At 57.0% G+C, this 20,871-nt stretch overlaps 1 protein-coding gene across 4 annotated transcripts in view; it reads left to right on the forward strand.

Moving 5' to 3' along the window:
• The first annotated feature begins 272 nt into the window (after positions 1 to 272).
• Positions 273 to 20,871, forward strand: part of PIK3R5 (phosphoinositide-3-kinase regulatory subunit 5) — a 69,719-nt gene continuing 49,120 nt past the window's right edge. The window contains exons 1-2 of one of the 4 annotated variants that reach the window (XM_053892802.1): positions 274 to 656; positions 10,651 to 10,796. The gene's annotated coding sequence lies outside the window, so the exon portion shown is untranslated. Of the gene's footprint in view, positions 657 to 1,107; positions 1,442 to 10,650; positions 10,797 to 20,871 lie in introns of those variants that run through there. The other 3 variants (XM_053892803.1, XM_053892800.1, XM_053892801.1) reach the window with 3 other exon arrangements.

Consider the following 20,871-nt stretch of genomic DNA (forward strand, 5'->3'; position numbering starts at 1 on the left):
TCGCAGAAGAGGGGGAGGCCTGGGGGGGGAGGGTCCGGGCGCCCGTCTGCGCACCAGGGGTGCAGGCATTTTAAAGGTTAAGAGCACCCAGAGAAAATAGAAGTAGCAGGAGGAAGTGGGGCGCTGGGTCGCAGCGAGAGAAGGAAGCAGCTCTTCGGAGCTTCCCTTTTCTCCTCCTTCCCCGAAGCCCCCACCCCAAGCCCTCCCCTCCTGCTCCGCCCACCCCTCCTGCAGGACCGAGGCCCGCTTCCGCTCCCCGGGACCGGCCGCACCTGCCTCCCGGGGGATCGCGGGCCCTCGGGGGTGCCCCTCCGGCCGTGGCCGCCCGCCCGCGGGGCCTGTCCCTTCCAGGGCAGACGCGCGCGTCGCTGGCACCGCGGCTCCTGCGCGCTGCGCGGGGTCAGGAGGGGACTCAGGCTGCTTGGGCCCGCCGGCCCCTCGCCCGCCCGGCCGCCAGGGGGCGCTAGAGGCCGGCTGGGCGCCCCGCCCCGCCCCCCGGAGTGGCCCCGCCCCCGGCCCGCCCCGCCGTCGGAGCGCTGCTGGGGCTGATGCTGGGACTCGCCGCGCGGCTGCTGCCCGGCGCCGTGGTCCCGACCGCACGCGAGCCGCGGGGAGTCGCCGCTGGAGAGGGGCTCGGCGCCCGGCGGGGACTGCAGGTGCGTGGCCGGCCGGGCGGCGAGGGCGCGAGAGGGGGCGGCCCGCGCACCGTCGGGGAGCCGTGCGCTCGGGCCGCGGCGGCGGCGGCGGCGGCGGCGGCGGGCGGGCTGGGCAGTCGGGTGTCTCTCCGTGGGCACGGCGTCCGCGCACCTGCCGCCCCGGTAATCCCGGAGACAGAAGGGGCGTCCCGGCGTGGGGTGCGTCGGCCGGGTAGCCACTGCGGAAGGCCGGGGCGGTGCGTGTGGCCGCGGCCTCCTGCATCCGTCGCGGGCCGGCGCGAGGAGGGGGTCGCGGAGCCCGCGCGCCTCTCCGCCTGGGGACTGTCGCGGTGAATGCGGGCACCGCCGTCAGGACCCGGGGGGTCGCGGAGGTGCCCGGGCGCCGGCCGCTCTTCTAGAGCACCGCCCGTCGGCGCGCTGGCAGGAGCCGTGTTTACACCCGGTGTCCCTGCGTGGCTCCGCGGGTGCGTGCGTGCAGGTGTGTGTGCGCGTGCGCGCGCGTGCCGGCCCATCCCAGGGCTCCGGGTACATCGGCAAGAGGTTCGGGTCAGGAGGAGGAAGGAGATGGTTCGGAGGGAAGAAGGAAGGCGAGTTGAAAGCAGCAGGATGTGGTATGAAGAGTTTAACAAGCCTCTGCGCCGAGAGGAGGTTTGGCGAAATGAGGGCTAAAAGTAGGCCAGGTCGGCCGGGCCCGGAAGGCCCCTTCTGGGCTGCCCTTCGCTTCCTCCCTTCGCTCCTCGCTGCAACTTCTGATCCGCCCTCTTGCTCCTGGCCTAGACCACCTGGTAAGGGCCCGGGTTCCCAGAACTTGTTAAAGCACACCTGCCCCAGGCCCCAGCCCCAGCTTTGGGGGGCGGGGGGGGGGGGGTCCGCTGGGGGCAGGTCTGGAATCTGTCTTTTTCTAAAATTTGAGCAAGCTCCTTGAAGGATGCCGCTGGAGCCATTGCTTGAGAGCCCCGTATGATGTGGAAGGGAGACCTGAGTTGCCGGCCAGGCCCTGCTGTGCGACCCGGAGTATCTTACCACCCCTCTCCCAGACTGGTTGTCCTGTCTCTAAAATGGGCTCTAATAGCGACCTCACGGGGCTGGGGGGAAATAGATGAGAAAAGCGTGAGGAGAGTAGCCGTGCACGGAAGCTGCTTCCTGCGTATTTATCTGCAGCAAGGAGCGAGGGGATCAGAGGCTTACCTCCTTTCCCAGCCTGCCCTGCCGCGGTGTGGGTCCAGGAAGACAAAAGAAGAAGGTTTCAGATAGTCAGGCTCTCTCTTCCTGCTTCAGGATACCGTTCCTTGCTTTTTGGAGCATAAGCCGCCAGGACTGTGGGGTCTTAAGACACCCCCTCCCCCCTGACCTCCAGCTTAAGTGAGGCGTGGTCATGCTCTCTCCCCATCTCTGCCTTTCCTTCCTCCCTCCTGTGCAGCTCTGGTTGTCTCTTTCAAGAATAATCAGGGGAAGCCGAGTGGGGGGACCGCATGAAAAGCACGTTTGGGGGTCCTGGAGGGATAATGATGCTAAGACCACACACATGGATCGTGGGCCTCCTGGCTGAGGAGTGTCGGAGGAGGAGAGCCAGCGTGGCCCGGACAGCCTGGGGGCCCCAGCTTGGGTTCAGCTGAGTATTTGAGCCTTTCTGACTCTGCCCTCGTTCCAAGAGGCTCACCCCAGCGGGATCCCTGTGAACCAGAAGTCTTGTTTGGCTCAGCTGTGGGTGGGCTGAAAGCCTCTGGATCAGCTCCTTAAGAGAGGAAGCTTCTGGAGGGGCAAGATGGTGATGGGCCGTCACTCGGGGTTGGGGGGGAGAGAGGTGGTCAGTTTGCTTTTTGAGCCTCTGGTATAGATGTGTGCAAGGGAACAAAGGAGAGGTTGCACTTTATTTCTGCAGATGAGACATCCCCACAGCAAACATATATGACCTATGAGGATATCCCATTGATTTGAAGACGTAACTATATATGTTCACGTTTTAACAGCTTGGAAATCAACATCCGTCTTACCTTCTGTGGCATCGTACCATCATAGCCGACAGCAATATTTCTCTCTTAGTGGCACGCAAAATAACAGCTCACCTTACGATTGAGGGCATCTTAGGGGCGCCTGGGTGCCTCGGTCGGTTGAGCGTCCAACTCTTGATTTCGGCTCAGGTCATGATCCCGGGGTGGTGGGATCGAGCCCCGTGTCGGGCTCTGCACTGAGTGTGGAGCCTGCTTGGGATTCTCTCTCTCTCCCTCTGCCCCTCTCTCCTGCTCGTGCTCTCTCTAAATAATAATAATAATAGGGACGCCTGGGTGGCGCAGTCGGTTAAGCGTCCGACTTCAGCTCAGGTCACGATCTCACGGTTCGTGAGTTCGAGCCCCACGTCGGGCTCTGAGCTGATGGCTCGGAGCCTGGAGCCTGCTTCCGATTCTGTGTCTCCCTCTCTCTCTGCCCCTCCCCCGTTCATGCTCTGTCTCTCTCTGTCTCAAAAATAAATAAACGTTAAAAAAATTTTTTTTTAAATAAATAATAATAATAATAATAATAATAATTTTAAAAAACCGTTGAAGTCATCTTAGATCCTGTTAAATGTAATGTATGTTTTACAGATTTGGGTTGGGGGAATGCTATAGAAATACCCAGGTACGCACAGAATTATGTCATTCCCCTGAGTGAATCTGCGTGGATTTTTCCAGTAGCTTGACCTCATGGACACCAAAACTTTTCACTGTACCCACCTGTAGAGGAAATCCTTGTCCCTTGTGTGGCTCGCTTTCATACATATAGTACATCGAACGCTGTGTAATAACGTCTTGGGAATCATCATCTCGTTCCACCTGCCCCTCCCTTTCCTACCTTGGCTCCGCTCGGGACAACGTGTCTGCCCCTTCTCGCTCATCTTGCTCTTGGCTCCTGTCTCCTTCCGCTGCACGTTCGCGGTGTTGGGCGCTGGACTGAGTATTTCACGTCCTTTGGTCCTTCACGGCCGCACTCCGAGGTAGCAAAAACTACGATCCGAACGTTATGGATGCAGACACGGAGGACCAAGGCCACGCTGCTAGAACGCGCCAGGGCTAAGCTGACTCTCTGAGATGACCAGGCCCCAGTGGCAGCTTGGATATGCTTGTGGGTGTGAAGTTCATACCCTCTAGGGCGTGACTTTTGGGGCATGAACTGTGGCCAACCACAGGGCCTCCAGACCGGCGGTGGGGCTCTGGATGATGGGGCTTTTCAGTCCAGTGCCTTCTGGATAAGCGAGACACAGCTGTGACAAGTGCACCCAGGAGGAGGGTGGGGGCTGAGGAATCGGAAGCAGGGGGTGACTGGTGGTGGCACCGGGCAGACGCTGGGCCCTTCTTGGGTCTGGTGGTTCTACCAGTTGGGGTTCTAGGCTTTGGGCTCTAGAGTTTGGCCTCAATGGGAGACCCCAGCCTCCGGGCTTCCCCAGCTCCCGGCCCAGACTTTCTCCTGCGGCCATGGTCACGTAAGGCGACGAACCTGAGCAAGATTTTTAACTGCGAACCCTTCAGAGCGGCCGTTGCCCCCTCCCCCCCACCCCCCGGAGAAGGCTCATACCACTTGGCATGGTAGCCAGGCCTCCCGCCAGCCAGCTCCGGCCCACCCTGCCGCTTTATGTCCTGAAGCTCAGGCAGACCTCTGTACCTTTGCACATGCTAGTCCTTCTCGCCACATTACCCTTCTTTGCTTCCTCTACTGCCCAGTGGACTATGATTCCTTCACCTCCGCGTTCAGACCTCATCATCTTGGAAGCCTTTCCCCACCCCCGCCTCGCCCCGCAGCACTGGCCCCACCTCCAGTCCCCACCTCCTGCACCTCGGGCGCCTCCTGACGGAGCACTGACCACTCTGGCCCACGGGGTCTGACCGGTAGCTCATGGGCTGGCTCGCCTGAGCCCCCTGTGCTCAGCATGGCTGTTCAGCTGTCACCGTGGAACTCACTCCCCGGCATGTCACAGGCAAGAAATCCACGCACACCCGACAGTGGGAGTTGCCCGCTCGCCAGAGGGTGTAGGGGGGCAGGAGGGTGGGGTGTGCTTTTCATTTTCGTGTCCTCCCGAGTCTCGTCGGTGCTGTTATTGACCTAGGCAAATGACTCTGTGTGGTTTCCTTGTTGGGGCAGGGCTGGTGTGTGAGGGCCGAGGGTGGCTCCTGACCTGCCCCCCATGGAGTCGACTGGCCTTGTGTCTGCCCGCCTTCTCCTCCACTGCTAGGCATGTGACCTTGGGTCAGTCCGTGCGTGTCCTCCCAGTGTCAGATGATTTCCTGGGACTCGTCAGCTGGTTCCACCTGCCCCTCCCTTTCCTACCTTGGCTCCGCTCGGGACAACGTGTCTGCCCCTTCTCGCTCATCTTGCTCTTGGCTCCTGTCTCCTTCCGCTGTACGTTCGCGGTGTTGGGCGCTGGACTGAGTATTTCACGTCCTTTGGTCCTTCACGGCCGCACTCCGAGGTAGCAAAAACTACGATCCGAACGTTATGGATGCAGACACGGAGGACCAAGTCCACGCTGCTAGAACGCGCCAGGGCTAAGCTGACTCTCTGAGATGACCAGGCCCCAGTGGCAGCTTGGATATGCTTGTGGGTGTGAAGTTCATACCCTCTAGGGCGTGACTTTTGGGGCATGAACTGTGGCCAACCACAGGGCCTCCAGACCGGCGGTGGGGCTCTGGATGATGGGGCTTTTCAGTCCAGTGCCTTCTGGATAAATGAGACACAGCTGTGGCAAAGCGCCGGGCTCTGGGGACCCCTGAACAACACAATGTTCTTGCGCCTGTGAAATTAGTCTGGCGGGCAAGACACTAGACACACACATCGTGTAATCGCAATGGTGAGAATGGGGGTGGGGGGGGGGGCTGTGAGATTACATCAAGGTTGATCCACACACTTGGGGGGTGAAGGCAAGGTTTCCCTAATGATGTCATTTTCTCGTTGACACTTGAGAGATACAAGATGGAAAGAGGGATGCTGAGAACAGTAGTACCTAATGTTAGCAGAGGCATGCTAAGTGCTCCTGGGTGCATCCTCTTGGGTGTTCCTTTTTTTTTTTTTTTAACACTTTATTTACTTTTGAGAGAGAGACAGAGTGCAAGTGGGGGAGAGGCAGAGAGAGAGGGAGGCACAGACTCCGAAGCAGGCTCCAGGCTCCGAGACATCAGCACAGAGCCCGACGCGGGGCTCGAACTCGCGGACCGCGAGATCGTGACCTGAGCCGAAGTTGGATGCTTAACCGACTGAGCCCTGCAGGCGTTCCTTTTAACCATCCTGAGGGCTGCGGGGGCTCCTCTCCTGGGGGCATCGGTGAGGCACCTGCTGTCAGGCACCCGCCCAAGGTCTGGCGTGGACCAGGGCCTCAAGCCCTCAGCCCTATCTCTTCCTCCCTTGACCCCGCCCCAGACTCCGAGTCCGGCTCAAGGACGTGAAGGCCATCAGTTCTATTACTGGCGCTTCCCTTTTCCTTGGGCACCGGTCATCAGCGGGGAGCATGCTTCACGGATGTCCCCGGGGGCTCCTGCAAGAGTCCTCTGCATCCGCGGCAGAGGAAGCCTCCACGCTTGGAAAACAAGCACGCTGTCCGCCGGGCCTCCGCTCCGCCCCTCTCCAAACCTGCTCACTTACAGGGTTAGGAACCCCTGATTCTCTGCCATCCGTTCACTCTCCGCACCCTTCTTCCCCATCCAAACTCGTCTTCCCGGAACCACAAAGCCTGCACAGGCGTTTGGGGTCTGCGCGTTTGTTCCTGAATGGCTTGGTCATTTTGACCGTTGGCAGGAGAATTGTCACTCACACACACACACACACACACACACACACACACACGCACGGTTTCTCTGCGTAAAAGGTCAGGGTGTTCTCAGAGCTCTGCAGTTCACCAGCAAAGCCAGGGTATTCACCCCTGTTCTCAAAAGCAGGACTTTCTTTCCGCCGATTTCTTGGGGTAACCCCCCAGCATCGCTGCACACGGGGAGTCAGCCGTGGCTAGAGGCCAGCGGGGGGAGGGGGTGACCGATGATTGAAACTTGCAAACTGCACGGGAGGTCACCGGTGACTCACTGGTGAGGTGTCAAGGTGGCCCGTGCAGGGTGAGGGGTGGGAGGGTGAGCTCCCTGACCGTTCACTGAGCCCCAGCCATGCTTATCACTTTCTGAATGTCTCATCAAGTCTTGAATTCAAGCCATCTTCGAGACGATGAAATTCAAGACCATCTGCGAACAAAAGTATTACTTTTGCTCATGGTGTCCTTATAAGAAGCTCTGATGTTCCCTCCACGGCTGTTTCGTTACCACAGATGCTCCCAGCGTCTCGAGCTTCAAAGGACGGGAATGAGCCGGGGGCTTGGTCTCTGTGATACGTGGTCCCCATCAAGTGCCACGTGGGAAGGGGGTTTTCTCCGGTTCCTCATTTTGCTAAGGATTTTTAAAAGCATGAATGGAAGTTACGTCTGCCAAATACTTCTCTTTTTAAATTTTTTTTAAAGTTTATTCATTTTTGAGAGAGAGAGAGTGTCCAAGTGAGGGAGGGGCAGAGAGAGAGGGAGACACAGAATCGGAAACAGGCTCCAGGCTCTGAGCGGTCAGTGCAGACCCCGACGCTGGGCTCGAACCCACGAACCGTGAGGTCATGACCTGAGCCAAAGTCGGATGCTTAATGACTGAGCCACCCAAGCGCCCCTGCCAAATACTTCTTTAAGCATCTACCAGGAGATCCTTGTATCCTTTTGCCTGGCCTTAGATTTGTATGACGCATCATATCCTTAGCTTGAGCCCTCCCTGCACTTCTGGAACGAACTCCAGTTGGCCGAGGTGGTTTTTTCTTTTAATACAGTGCTAGGTCTGACCTGCTAGGATTCTCTTTTGGACTTTTTGCATCCATACTCGCAAGTAAGGCTGGCCTGCACTTTCCTTTTCTGTCCTGCTATTGTCGGGGTTTTAACGCAGTGGCGATACCCTGGAGGCATTTCGTCTTCTCCTGTACTCTGGGACCCCACCTGGGAGCAAGGGAGTGATCTCCCGGAAAGTCGGGAGAAAGGGAGAAAAAGGGAGAAAGTCGGGAGAAAGGCTCTGGTTTTTAGTTCCTCTGCTGCTCATTCCTGGCTTCCTGGCCCCCAGGCCTTCCTCCCCTCTTGTCCCTTCCCCAGCCTTCCAGGCATAGACCTGCTGCCTCAGTGTCCCCAGCTGGAGCCTTGGAGTCCCCTTTGATTCTTGGCCTCCGCCAGGCCGCCACTAATTCCCATGAGTCCTTGCTTTCCGTGCCCTTTGGCTACGGGATGGCCTGTTTCCACACGGAGCTGCTCTGGTCCGGCGAGGATGCTGATATAACGAATTCACACACAGAGAAAGGTCGCCAGAGGTGGTGATGACGTAATACAAAATGAGAAAAGAAGCCCGGAGGTTTTCCTCCAAGAAGAAGACACAAGGGAGAAGTAATGTCTGTCTTCAGATGTTTGGAGGGCGGTGTTTTTTGGAGAAGGTGGAGACTACCTGCTTGGGGCGGGGCGGGGGGGGGGTCATACTCCAGGAAGGAGAAAGAGGGACCTAAGGAGACCTCAGCTTGTGACAAGGAAGATCTTAGACAAATTCAGAACGTATCAACCATGGAACAGGTGGTCTTGTGATAATGAGTTCCCCATCAGGGGAAGCATTCAAGGGAAATACATGTCATACGTAGACGCGACTGCCGTGAGAATGGAGACCGAGGATGCTCCGTTCCCAAGTCTGCAGTTCTCCAAATCACAGTAGCCGTGTCCGACGGGTTGTAGACAGATTGGTCGTTCTGAGAACGTCATTTGAATTTAAGAAGTTCAGTGGCCTCGAGTAGACAAATCCCAAAGCTGGACAGTTCCTCCGCAAACCCCACAGCCCTGCCTCCCAGCTCTTCCCCCGGAGCAGGGGCGCTTCGGTGGTCAGGAGAGTGTAGCCTGCCACGGTAGGAGACCCCGGAGCCACCGCGGGAGCCCGGGATCCTCGGCCACATCCCGAGCTGGAGCCTGAGCTTTTGGCGGTATCTTGTGTTCTTGGACTTCTTCTGACACCCGGTGTCACACACACATCGGGTCCCACCGCGGGGATCACCTTCCTGCGCTGCTGACCCAGATGCGCTCTTGGGGCCAGCCCGCCCAGTCTCCGGGTTGGCCTGGGGAGTGATGGCCCCTTGCGTGGGGGGTTTTTCGGGGCCCGTGTTTCACAGGCCTGTGAGTTTTGCATTCACTTCTGTGCTGACATCTTGGGAGTTTCATTCTGAGAAAACGAAAAGTCAAGAGTTTTCCTTGGTCTGTGATTGTGCTTAGGAGAACACGGGGGGAGGGGGGTGGGGGCGGGGGACTATGGCGTGATGTTCGTACCCCAGGGTGGGGGGAGGAGATGACCCCTCCCCGTTCCGGCCTCTGTCCACGGGTCTGAGCCTGTTCCCTTCTGGATCAAACGGGCTGTGAGACTCTGACAGCCTGTGCGTTTTCCCCAGTCCGCCCTCCGACACGGGACTTGTGGGAGTTCTTCCTTCGTCACGGTGCCCATTTCACGGCAGGGCTCCAAGCGGCTGCAAATCCTTTGGACTACAGTGGCACTGTGCTGTCGCCCTCCACCCAGTCTCCTCCGTAGGCTGGCTTCCTCCAAGGTCGCCGGCGGCTTTGCAGTGATAAACCCAGTGTTCCCCTCCTACCCAACGTCTCTCTTTGGAGGCTCTGTAGCATGTGATGCAACAAAGCCGAATTCAGAACACATCAACCACGGAACGGGTGACCTTGTGGTCATGAGTTCCCCGTCCAGGGAAGCATTCAAGAGAAGTACGTGTCACACGTAGACGCGACTGCCGTGAGAAAGGAGACCGAGGATGCTCCGGTCCCAAGTCTGCAGTTCTCCAAATCAGAGTGGCCGTGTCCGACGGGTCGTAGACAGATTGGTGGTTCTGAGCACGTCATTTGAACTTAAGAAGTTCAGTGGCCTCGAGGAGACAGATCCCAAAGCTGGGCCGTCCCCCCGCAAAGCCCACAGAGGCTCACCTGGATCTCCTTCTCCGCCGCCTGCGCCTCCCCTTCTGGCCACCCCTCGGGTGCGTTTACCTCCCTCACCTTCGTGTCGAAGCCCATGCGGGCCGTTGGCTCTGTTCGCACCTCAGCCCCTGTTCAGAGCCCAGCGCCTCGCCCACAAAGCAGGCTTCCTCTACAGACTTCCCCATTCGTGGCTCTGGTGACAATACACTCCTAGACGTGAAACCTTGGAGTCACCACCCCTGGGCCTCCCCCGCCACCTTCCTGTTCTCCGCTCTCCAGCCAGTGCCATGGTGCGGCTGGCCCCTCTCGCTTCCCCAGCGTTCTCTGTGCCAGGCCACTCAGCTGTCGTCACCTTTTACGCCCGCCCTCCGGGCCACGGCCTGCCTTCTGCTCTTCCTCTCTCTGCCTCTCCCCCACTCATGCTCTCTCTCAGTCTTAAAATAAATAAATAAATAAATAAATAACACATTAAAAAGGAAAAAAAAAACAAAAACCCTGTGGCCTTGTCTTTGTTATGGGACAAGGCACGCGTCTCCCTTTGGGCCCCTTCAGGCCCCAGGAGCCCCTGGCCAACTCCACGTGCCCAGACCCCACCCCCTGGGAGCCCTCTGCTCACCCTCCAGGTCAGTCAGAAGTAAGTCTGACAGTGGGGAGGCCCTGGGGAGCCGCCGCCTCCCCCCCCCAACAGGGGCCTGAGGAAGTAAGTGTGTGTTTGCAACACGATGTTTACACGTTTACTAGGCAGAGGGGATGCCTGTCCTGGCTGTCCGGCGGGCTGTGGGGCAATCCGGAGCCCTGCTTTCCCGGGGAGGGAGGCAGAGAGATGCCTGGAGTTTTTCTGGGGATTCTTTAAACATCCCCAAGGATGCCTGGCCCTGCTGACCCTGGAGGAGGCCGAGGGAAGTGTAGAAGTCAAGTTTTGGGTTTTTTTAAAATATTTTATTTTGGGGAGAGGGCAAGCAGGGGAGGGGCACAGAGAGGGGGACAGTGGATCCGAAGCAGGCTCTGCCTTGACAGGCTGGCGGCAGGAAGCCCGACGCGGGGCTCGAACTCACGAACCGCGAGATCATGGCATGAGCCGAAGTCGGACGTTCAGCCGACAGAGCCGCCCAGGCGCCCCGAGAAGTCAAGTTTTTAAACTGGGAGAAAGTAAAGTATCGCCAGTAAGCGTTGTTAACTTGCATATTCACGAATGTGGCTCTGGTAGTCTAATGGGAACCTTCAGAGTGACGGGCGACTCCCTTCTGTCACTTGTTGTCACTCACAAGCAGGGTGACGGGTCAGGGTAAGCAAGGACGAGGGTCTTTTTTCTGCCTTTTTTCCCCTTCGAGCGGGAGTAATGCTTTGGAGAGGAAAGGGGACCTTCTGGGGGGAGGAGAGAGCAGTGAGGAAGATGCCCCAGGAGCCAGAACCCTCCTGTCCTGATTCATCGAAGGTGGAGCCCTCTCTGTGACCACCTGAAAAATGGGCCAAGGAGGCTGACACTGGCCTCCCGCCTCCTCAGACAGTTGTGGCAGCCCTGGGGTCCCCCCCCCACCCCCCGCCAGCCTGGGGCCACCGCCATGGCCCCCACGGGAGAGTACGCGCCTGTGTCCAGGGCCCCTTACTATCTCTGTGACCCAACACGACCGTCCGGACGGGTAAAGTGCCCCAGGCTCTGGTGGCCCCGAGGACGGGAATCCTGTAGCTTCCCCTCCGCAGCAAGCGGGGGGCTCAGGCGTGGGGCTCACCGTCGCCACCTGACTTCTCTTGCCCCGAGGCTGTTTTCTGTGGTGAGCTGGCCCTCTGAAGCCATCAGAGAGAGGTCGCAAGACGCGAGCTGCCCAGCCACAGGGCACAGGTGCAGAGGACTCCCGTGGCATCCACACACGAGCCCGTGGGTCAGAGTGCCCTAACAGTGGTTTGTTTGCATGTAAGGTGCCGTAAGATGTGAAAGGAGGGGGGGAAATCTAGGCGCCTTTAAAGAAGTCGGTCATCAAACCTCCTAGTGTAGAGAGGCAGACGTGGGCTTGGGTTGGGACGGACTAGCCTTGGATGGCATCTAGAATCTAGACACACATTTCTGAACTAGTGAGGCTAAGGAGCTCAGGCCCACGGCATGCGAGCCGTTTGGGCTTCTAGAAGGTACCCGAGTCAGGTGGAAAAACAAGGCACCCGGGGGACCCGGGGGAATTGGCGGAAGCGAGCCCTCAAGGCCGCATGGCCGTGTACTGGAGGCCATGGATGAAGAAGGAGGGGCCAGCAGCGCCCCATTCCCCTGTCGTCCTGCCCCCTGCCCGAGGCCGCATGCTGTCACGGTCCAGCCACTGTCCCGAGAGGCATGGAGAACGCCCTTCCTTGGGCCACGGCTCTGTGCTGCTGGGTCCCCATCAACACTGCCGTATGGAGAGTGTGGAAGGGACGGGGTGGGGGCCGCGGTTCAGTCCGCCTCGGGTGTTGCCCCTCCCCCTCCCCATTCAGTGAGTTTGAAGATAAGGGATTCCTTCCCGCTGTCACTCCTGCGACCCGCTCAGTGGACGGAGATGGCAACACGATTATTATTATTTTTAGTAAAGACTTCACGGGACGCCTGGGCGGCTCAGGCGGTTGAGCGTCCGGCTCTTGGTTTCGGCTTAGAGCATGAGCCCAGGGTCACGGGATCGAGCCCCGGGTCCGGCTTCACATTGAGTGTGGAGCCTGCTTGGGATTCTCTCTCTTGCTCTCACCCCTCTTCCCTGCTCTCTCTCTCTCTCTCTCTCTCTCTCTCTCAAAAGAGACTTAATTCCTTAAAGCAGTTTTAAGGTTGCAACAAAATTGGGAGGAAGGTACAGAGTTTTCCCATATACCCCCGACCCCATGCATAGCCTCCCCCGTTCTGAACACCACCCGCCAGAATGGAACATTTTTAACCAAGGATGAACCTGTATTGACATATCATCACCGCCCCAGATGCATAGTTTACCTTAGGGTTCGCTGCTGGCGTTGCACATTCTGTGAGTTTTCGGCAAATGTGTAATGACCTGCGTCCATCATCATAATATTACGCAGAGCATTTTGAACGCTCTAGAATTCCTCTGTGCTCTTGTTTATTTCTCCCTTTCCCCTGCCCCCCACCCCTGGCGGTCACCGATCCTTTTATTGTCTTCATAGCTTTGCCTTGGAGACATCGCTGTTCATGAAACGGTTTGGGAGGGACGGTTTTGTAATGCCCATACTGCATTTGTACCCTGCCGTCGACGCAACCAGCGAGAGATTATCTCTAATAACGTTTATCAAAACCGTGCCCACTCCACTTGAATTGCTTCCGTACTAGCTGGCCAACCCCGTCTGCTCCGAAGAATGTCTGGATAATTAATTTAAAGAATTCAGCCCCTGCTGTCGCTCCCCCAAAGTGGGGTACCCAGAGGCGGGCACGCCGTATAGAAGACGTACATCTCTTCTCTGGGAGGATGACTCCAGCTTTTATGATGTGTCTCCTTGTAAGGGAATTTGGAGGTATGCTTTGCGGTCTCCGTTTTAGGTCAGTTCATAAACCATGCTCCACAAATTGGGGGAACATCCTACCAGCTGTATCTAAATGATGTAGTAACAGCCCCCACCCCCACCCACTCCCAAAATCTAATGTTGCTTCTTCGACAATTCAGTATTGATGGAAACAGTTAGTATATTGGTCTGCCTGTTGTTGTATCAGAGAAGCACAGGAGGGCGGTGGTGTAGATAAGAGGGGTTTATTTCTCTCTCCACATGTGGCTCTCATCTCATGGTGCAAAATGGCTGCTCTGGCAATTGCCATCATATCTGCATTCCAGCTAGCAGGAGGAGGAAAGAGAAAGAAGGCATGCCTCGGAAATTGTACTCATCAACATTTACTTCTATTCCACGGGCCAGAACGTAGCCGCATGGCCACGCTGGGCTAACAAGAGAATCCTGAGAAATGTAACCTGAAATTTCTGAACATCGTGTTATTATAGAAGAAAGGAGAATTGTAGGAGGACAGTCAGGAGTCTCATCCGTGTTTGAACTCTATCGGTTTGAGATCTTTCTGAATCGACACTGTCACATAAAGGTGCCTTATCCCTTCCGTCGTGCGGCTCACGTGCCTTCTGAGCTCTGTGGGAAACCGTTCATAAAAAATGGCATTCTGTATCAAAAGGTGGAATCAATAATGTCTACCTACGGATGAACGGGCAGAAGAAATGCGGCATATGCATGCACTGGAATATTATTTGGCCTGAAAAAGGAGTAAAATTCTGACATGTCACGACAGAATGAACCTTAAAGACTTCACGTTAAGTGAAATGAGCGAGTCACAAGGGACACATCCAGTATGATTCCACGTATATGAGGTTCCTAGAGTCATCAGACTCATAGAGACGGCAGGAAGGGTAGGGACTACAGGGGCTGGGGAATCGGAAGAGGGGAATGAGGACTGAGCGTTTGTTTCATGGGTATGGAGCTTCAGCTCGGGAGGATAAAGATCTGGAGACAGGAGGCGGTAGTGGCTATGGGACAACGTGAATGTTCTTAATGCCACTGAGCTGCGTATTTTAAAATGATTAAAACGATACATTTTATGCTATTCACATTACACCACAGTTTTTAAAATAGCATGCTTTGGGGACGCCTGTGTGGCTCAGTTGGCTGATCGTCCTAGCTTTCGGCTCAGGTCGTGATCTCATGGTTTGGGAGATCAATCCCTGCATCAGGCTCTGCGCTGACAGTGCAGAGCCTGCTTGGGAGAGCAAGTGGGGGGGAGGGGCAGAGAGAGAGGGAGACATAGAATCCGAAACAGGCTCCAGGCTTTGGGCTGTCGGCCCAGAGCCCGACGTGGGGCTCAAACCCACGGACCGTGAGGTCACGACTTGAGCCGAAGTCAGATCCTTAACCCATTGAGCCACCCAGGCGCCCCTAAAAAAGTAATTTTTAAAAAATGATGTGCTTTGAAGGGCCAAAGACAGAGCTCTCTGGCATTTTAAGAGAGCCGTCCCTGCAGATAAAGACCCTCAAGGCCCTTCTGGGGACAGTCATGGAGCCAGGGCTGAATCCACCCGTCCATGTCACCCACAGTTTGTGCTTTTCCACATTGTCATGAGGCTCTCACAGGACTCGCTCAAACCCAGATACGCCACTTCTGTGCGTTTTCATGTCTTCTGTTCGTGGAGCCATTCTAGCCCCCGGCGGTCGCTGGGTCCTTCCCTGAGTACCCCCAAACTGCCTTAATGGCATGGGGGCTGCCCGACTCAGAGGCTGTGGCTTCCAAGAGTCTACGACTTTGCTCGTCTCTAAAACTGGGACGGCCTTTTCTAGCGTCCGTCTCTGCCTTGGTCTGTCTGTCTCACTCTCCGTCTTTCCCATGTCCGTCTTTCATTTTCTCCAGTTCTTCAAAGGCGATTAGCCGCGGTTCCCTTTGACGGACTCAGGTTTCCTTATGACTCTGAGCTGTATTTATCGGCATCTGCAATCTTCAGCTCGTTTTAAGCAGCAAACTCTCTATTTGACTCCAGAACCCTGTTCCCTCGGTGGTGGTCCTTTCTCCCCTGGTCTCCCCCCCGCCCCCTTGTTGGTGGGATCTTCGGAATCCCAAGGCTGAAAATTCTGGTGTGGAGTTACCCTCTTGGGCAAGTGCTGCTAGTTGACCTTCTTCCTCCTCCAGGTTTTTATTGTGCCTTGCCCTTATTCACCTCCCCCGGGACGACGCCTCACTCGCTGGGTAGGGTCTAGTTTGAAAGGCGCTGCTCCGGACTCTGTGGCGCGTGTCCTTTGCGTGTGCATCCGGGAGTGGGATTGCTGTGTCGCGGGGCACGCACGGGTTGCACTTTAGTGGGTACTCCTAAACGGTTTTCCACTTGGAAAACGACCGTACCGGGTTGCGCTCGAGCGCACCTGCAGTCGCGAGGGTTCAAGGTGCTTCACGTCCTCACGAACAGGGTTTTCTGTGTTTTCCATTTTGGCCGTCCTGGTGGGTGGGTCGTGGTTTGAATTTGCATTTCCCTTCTGACTAACAAAACTGAGCACCTCTGGGGCGCCCGGGTGGCTCTGTCGGTTGAGCATCCGACTTTGGCTCAGGTCGCGATCTCGCGGTTCGTGGGTTCGAGCCCCGCGTCGGGCTCTGTGCTGACAGCTCGGAGCCTGGAGCCCGCTTCGGATTCTGCGTCTCCCTCTTTCTCTGCCCCTCCCCTGCTCAGGCTGTGTCTCTCAAAAATAAATAAAATGTTAAAAAAATTGTTTTTTAATTGAGCACCTTTTCATGTTTATTGGCCATTTGGAGAGCCTCCTTCACGAAGGATTTATTCAGGTCTTTTGCGTGTTTTTCTAGTGATCTCTGTCTCGTGTTTGTCGTTGGTAGTGATGATTTTGCCGCTGTGCATAGTGACCTCTCAGAAGCCCATCTTCCCCTCTGACCCTGAGCTCCTGGAGATTTCTGGACCACCCTCCCCCAAATGTGCTTGTGTTGATTAAATGAATCCTCTTTAAAATTTTTTTAATGTTTATTTATTTTTGAGAGAGAGAGACAGAGACAGAGACAGAGGGAAAGCAGGGGGAGGGGCAGAGAGAGAGGGAGACACAGACTGGGAAGCAGGCTCCGGGCTCCCAGCTGTCAGCACAGAGCCTGACGCAGGGCTCGAACTCCCAAACCATGAGATCATGACCTGAGCAGAAGTCGGATGCTTAACTAACTGAGCCCACCCAGGAGCCCGTACTTTTTTTTTTTTTTAATTTATTTATTTTTGAAAGAGAGAGGGCAAACAGGAGGAGGGGCAGAGAGAGAGGGAGACACAGAATCTGAAGCAGGTTCCGGGTCCTGAGACATCAGCACAGAGCCCGATGCGGGGCTTGAACCCACGAACCCTGAGATTCTGACCTGAGCTGAAGTCGGACACTCAACCGACTGAGCCCCCCAGGCGCCCCTCAATCCTCTTTAATCCATACTTTCCAGGACGATGCCCATTCTCTTTGAGAAGAAAGTCGGAGGAAATAGCTGTGGAACAGTTCTGCCTTCTCTGGAGCATCTGTGATGATAGCTCTGTCTGCCCTGAGTGTCTATAGCCTCATCTCCAGCTTGGGTTCTGAAAATAACTCCACAAGCCCTTTGTGAAGGCTTCCGGGTTGTTCTCAAGCCTTCCTTTCCTGACTTGCTTCATGTTCTCCCCCTTTCCTCCTTCGCAAGACTCTCTGACTTGGCTCCACTGTTTACCCTTTTCATGTTAAACCCCGCTCTCTGATTCCTGATCCCTTAGACATCCGCTTTCTTAACATCCGAGACGTGTGCCTGGGTGTGCCTACTGCCTTCTCCCACCATCAGTCCAGACTTTGGGGTGACGTGGTCGTTTTTTTTCTCCCCGTGTTTCTCCGGCTCCTGTTTTACAAACATTTTTGTTGTTGTTTAATTTTTGGTCAGAACTAAAGACACAAGATGAAACAGTAGTTTTCCTCATTGCTTCCTTGACTTTCTAAGACGCGAGTCGATCCGAGGAACAACGATTTGGCAGATGGCTTGATTTGAACCCAGGGATGCTTCCCGGCCGCCGTCCAGGTCAAGCGGCCGACCGTCCCAAGGGCTCGCTGTGGGTCGGTTTGATGATTCGTAGGAGAAAAGCAGCACCTGTATCTCAGTCGAGCTGGGTGTGTGCAATCCTATGCCTGTCTCCTTTTATCATCCTTGAAATCCCTTTCTTGTTCCCTCTTTCATTCATTATCCATTCATTCAGCCTTGTGGCCTTACATTCGAATGGAGCTGGAGGAAAAGGACGGGCAGTGAGTGCGACCAATAAGTAACATGAACGGGGCGCCTGGGGGGCTCGGTCAGTTAAGCATCGACTTCGGCTCAGGTCATGATCTCGCGGTTTGTGAGTTTGAGCCCCGCATCGGGCTCTGTGCGGACAGCTCGGAGCCTGGAGCCTGCTTCGGATTCCGTGCCTCCCTCTCTCTCTGCCTCACCCCACTTGCTCTCTCTCTCTCAAAAATAATAAGTAAACATTAAAAAAAAAAAGTAACATGAACAGTGTGTCAGTTGGTGGTAAGAGGTGGAAAAAAGAAAACAGGATGTGCTAAAGGTGGGGTTTTCCAGAAGTCCTCATTGAGAATATAGCATTAAGTCTGGAGGAGGCGAGGGAGTGAACCTAGCAGACATCTGGGAGAAGAGCACGCCCAGCAGAGAGAACAGCGAGTGCAAAGGTCCTGAGGCAGGAGCATGCCTGATGTGCTGCCGTGGTCATTCTAGTCCCCAGAACGTGGCACCTTCCATGCTGGCATCAGCAAAGCTCAGCATCTGGGATGAAGGGCGGTATATTAGTCCTGGTTGTTTCTTCCACAGCATCCAGCAAAATACCTTGTGGTCATATCCACTTGATACGAAGAGTTTGTATTTGAGTAGATGAATTCAGGTTGGACGCCCTCTCCAAGGGCTTTTTCGTCTCCGAATTGCTTGCGATGGTCTCAGTTGCTCGGTGGATGGCACCCGTCTCTGAGCAGCTTGCTTTTTAGCTGTTCCATCCGGGCTCTTCTGACCACGTGGTCCAGCGGCTCCCAGTCCCTGTGACCGTGTGGGCCCTACCGGATGATGTATGTTCCAGACACTATGGCCGTGTGACAGACTACCCCAACACGTAGGGGCCTGCTCATGGATTCTGCGGGCCAGGACTTTGGGCAGGGCCCGATGGGGATGGTCCAGTGTCTGGGGCCTCGGCTGGGAAGACGTGCGCGGCCGGGGGACTGGACTATAAATCAGAGAATTCTCATTGTGTGTTGGTCACCGGGCTGCGGAGGAATTTCACACGTTTGCTTTGCAGCCTGGCCAGAGAAAACTCCCAGCGTGGGGTGGTCCCCCAGCCGCCCCCGGCCCCAGCCCCAGCCCCAGGCACGGGGATGGTGGGCGGTCAGGCACAGAGCAGGTGTTCTGCAAAGTGTGGACATCCCTGGGGCACCGCAGACACCATTGCACAATCCTTATTCTTTTGCTCAGTGTGATTATAGCGTCTTCAGATCGGAGAATGTCCTGGTTTGTGTTTGGTTTTTTTAACGTTTATTTTGAGAGCGAGAAAGTACAAGCAGGGGAGGGGCAGAGAGAGAGGCAGACAGGGGGTCCGAAGCGGGCCCCTTGCTGACGGCAGAGAGCCCCGATGCCGGGCTCGAGCTCGTGAACCGCGAGATCGTGCCCCGAGCCAGGGTCGGGCGCCCCCCGGGCGCCCCAAGAATGCCCTTGCTGTTAAGGGATGCACGCTGAGGTAGCGGACTGAACCTCTTGCTCAGTAGATACTCGCTGCTGTTTGATACAGTTCAGTCTAGTGTTTGGTGGTGACTCATCGTGTGTGCAACCAGGGGCGCACTTGCGGGTGGTTCAGCAAAAGATACGCCTGTGTGCCTGGTGTTAGCCTGGCGATCGCTCTGCCTCCCTTCCATCCACGACTCTGCCCGCCCCCGGGGGTGAGGGGGCAGGGGGAGCAGGGGGGCCCTGCGGGCCTTGCCCTCAGCCTGAATGGGTGAAGCGAGGTCGCTCCATTTCTGCGCCTGCAAACCCTTGGTCCCCCCCTGCCCCCGCCCCCTCCTCGATGGAAGGGCTGGCAGGGAAGGGGTCAGGTGCTCAGGTCCTGGGGCCTCGGGCCATGCAGGAGTCCCTGAGGAGGCTCTGGTTCCTGATGAGGAGGGAAGAGGGCTGGGGTGGCAGGGGCAGGGGGCGCTTCCCCGGGGGGGAGGGAGGTGAGAAGGGGCGAGCGTCATGGGCCGGGGAGACGGACCCTCAGCCCAGCCGCAGGGCCTGCGCATCCCTCCAGGGGCTTCGGAAAGCGCCCCGGACCTTGTGTGTGTTGGGGGAGCCGCTTGCGAGGACTCGCGGGGCGCCTCGCCCTCCTCTCGGGAAAGCTGGCCCCGCGGGGTCTCCCTGGAGCCCCTGCACCGCAAAATCGACGGGGCCGGGGGCAGCCCACCCACGTGACCCCGGGAGGGTCCGCGAGGCCCCGGGGCGCTCCTGGCCCGCGCCCCCGTGCACCCCGGAGCTGCAGACCTCCCGGGCTCCGCCACATCCTGTGCCAGGGGGGTACGCGGCGCTCTCGAAGCACAGGCCAGATGTGCAAATTCTGCGGCTGTGCCCGGGGCCCGAGCGCAGCGCGGCTTGCTTTTCTTGGAAATCATTGGTGATTTGTTAGAAAAACAGGAAACCCTGGGGCTGCTGGTGTACATTCTGGCTTTTCTGTTTTTGTTTTTGACTGTCTTTCATCAGGCCCAGGCCGCTTGAAGGGTATTTCTAGGCAACCCTGCCCTTCAAGCCCCCTGCTTACTCTTCCTCCTCCGCCGCCCATCCTCTCTTGTCCCTGTCCCTCCCTCCTGCCTTCTGTCCCCTGCCCTCCCACCCCCAGTCCCTGCTGTGGGGAGCCGGCAGGTCTCGGGAACCATGGAAACAGGTGCCCTGTCTTGCTGACATGTAGGTCACTGTGGGCATGTGCTCCTGTGGAGTCGGCCTTCCGTGCACCTGTCCTCCCCCTGCCTGTGGTCCCCCCACCTCGATCACCGTGGTCAGACAGCACGCAGAATGGTCTCTGGGCCCCGGACCACTGCAGCTGAGGCCGCTGCTCTTGGCTGGCGAAGGGTGGGGGGCGGTGATGTGGCTGGGAGGGCAAATGCTTTATCCCTCTTGGCCCAGACTGGAGCTGCAGTGCCCTCAGAAGTCCCTTTTTCCATGGAGACACCGGGGCTGAGACAAGAGGGAGCCCTCCAAGGGCACCTTGGTTATAGAGGAGGAAAGGGAAGGGGGTGAGGAGGTGTACGTCCGGGCTCTGGCTGTGCCCCAAAACATCCCCTCCCTGGCCGAGTTTCAGAAAGGCAGGAGGTTTGGAGCGGGGGGAGCTGTGACCATTTTGTGCCCTGAGCCTTTAGTAAAGCACCAGAAAGCAGCACCACTCAGGTGCTCGCCACTTGGTGAGTTTTCCCTAGGACTCGTCTTGTTAGGGGCCAACTCTGAACATGCCTGGCGGTTGGTTTGGGGGTGCACTCAAGCATCCCTGTTGTCCGGCCCCCACCCCGTGATCTGCCACCGTGAAGATGCCCGTCTCCCCTTTTATGGGTGAAGAAACTGAGGTTCAGGGAGGTTACGTGGCTTCTCCCGTCGTTCACCACTACCCACGAGGAGGGAGGACGGGCGGCTCTCTGCACAGGGCACCGCTGGGCCCCCATGCCCCCCCTCCCTTTGCCGGGCCGGCCCTGGGTTTTCATTCAGTGCTTCTGTAGCACACGTTCAGCCGGGGCTTCCCCCTCTCCCAAGGGACC

The sequence above is a fragment of the Panthera pardus genome, unplaced genomic scaffold (assembly GCF_024362965.1).
Source record: "Panthera pardus isolate Hobbes unplaced genomic scaffold, ASM2436296v1 HiC_scaffold_3, whole genome shotgun sequence".
NCBI classification, from domain to species: Eukaryota; Metazoa; Chordata; class Mammalia; order Carnivora; family Felidae; genus Panthera; species Panthera pardus.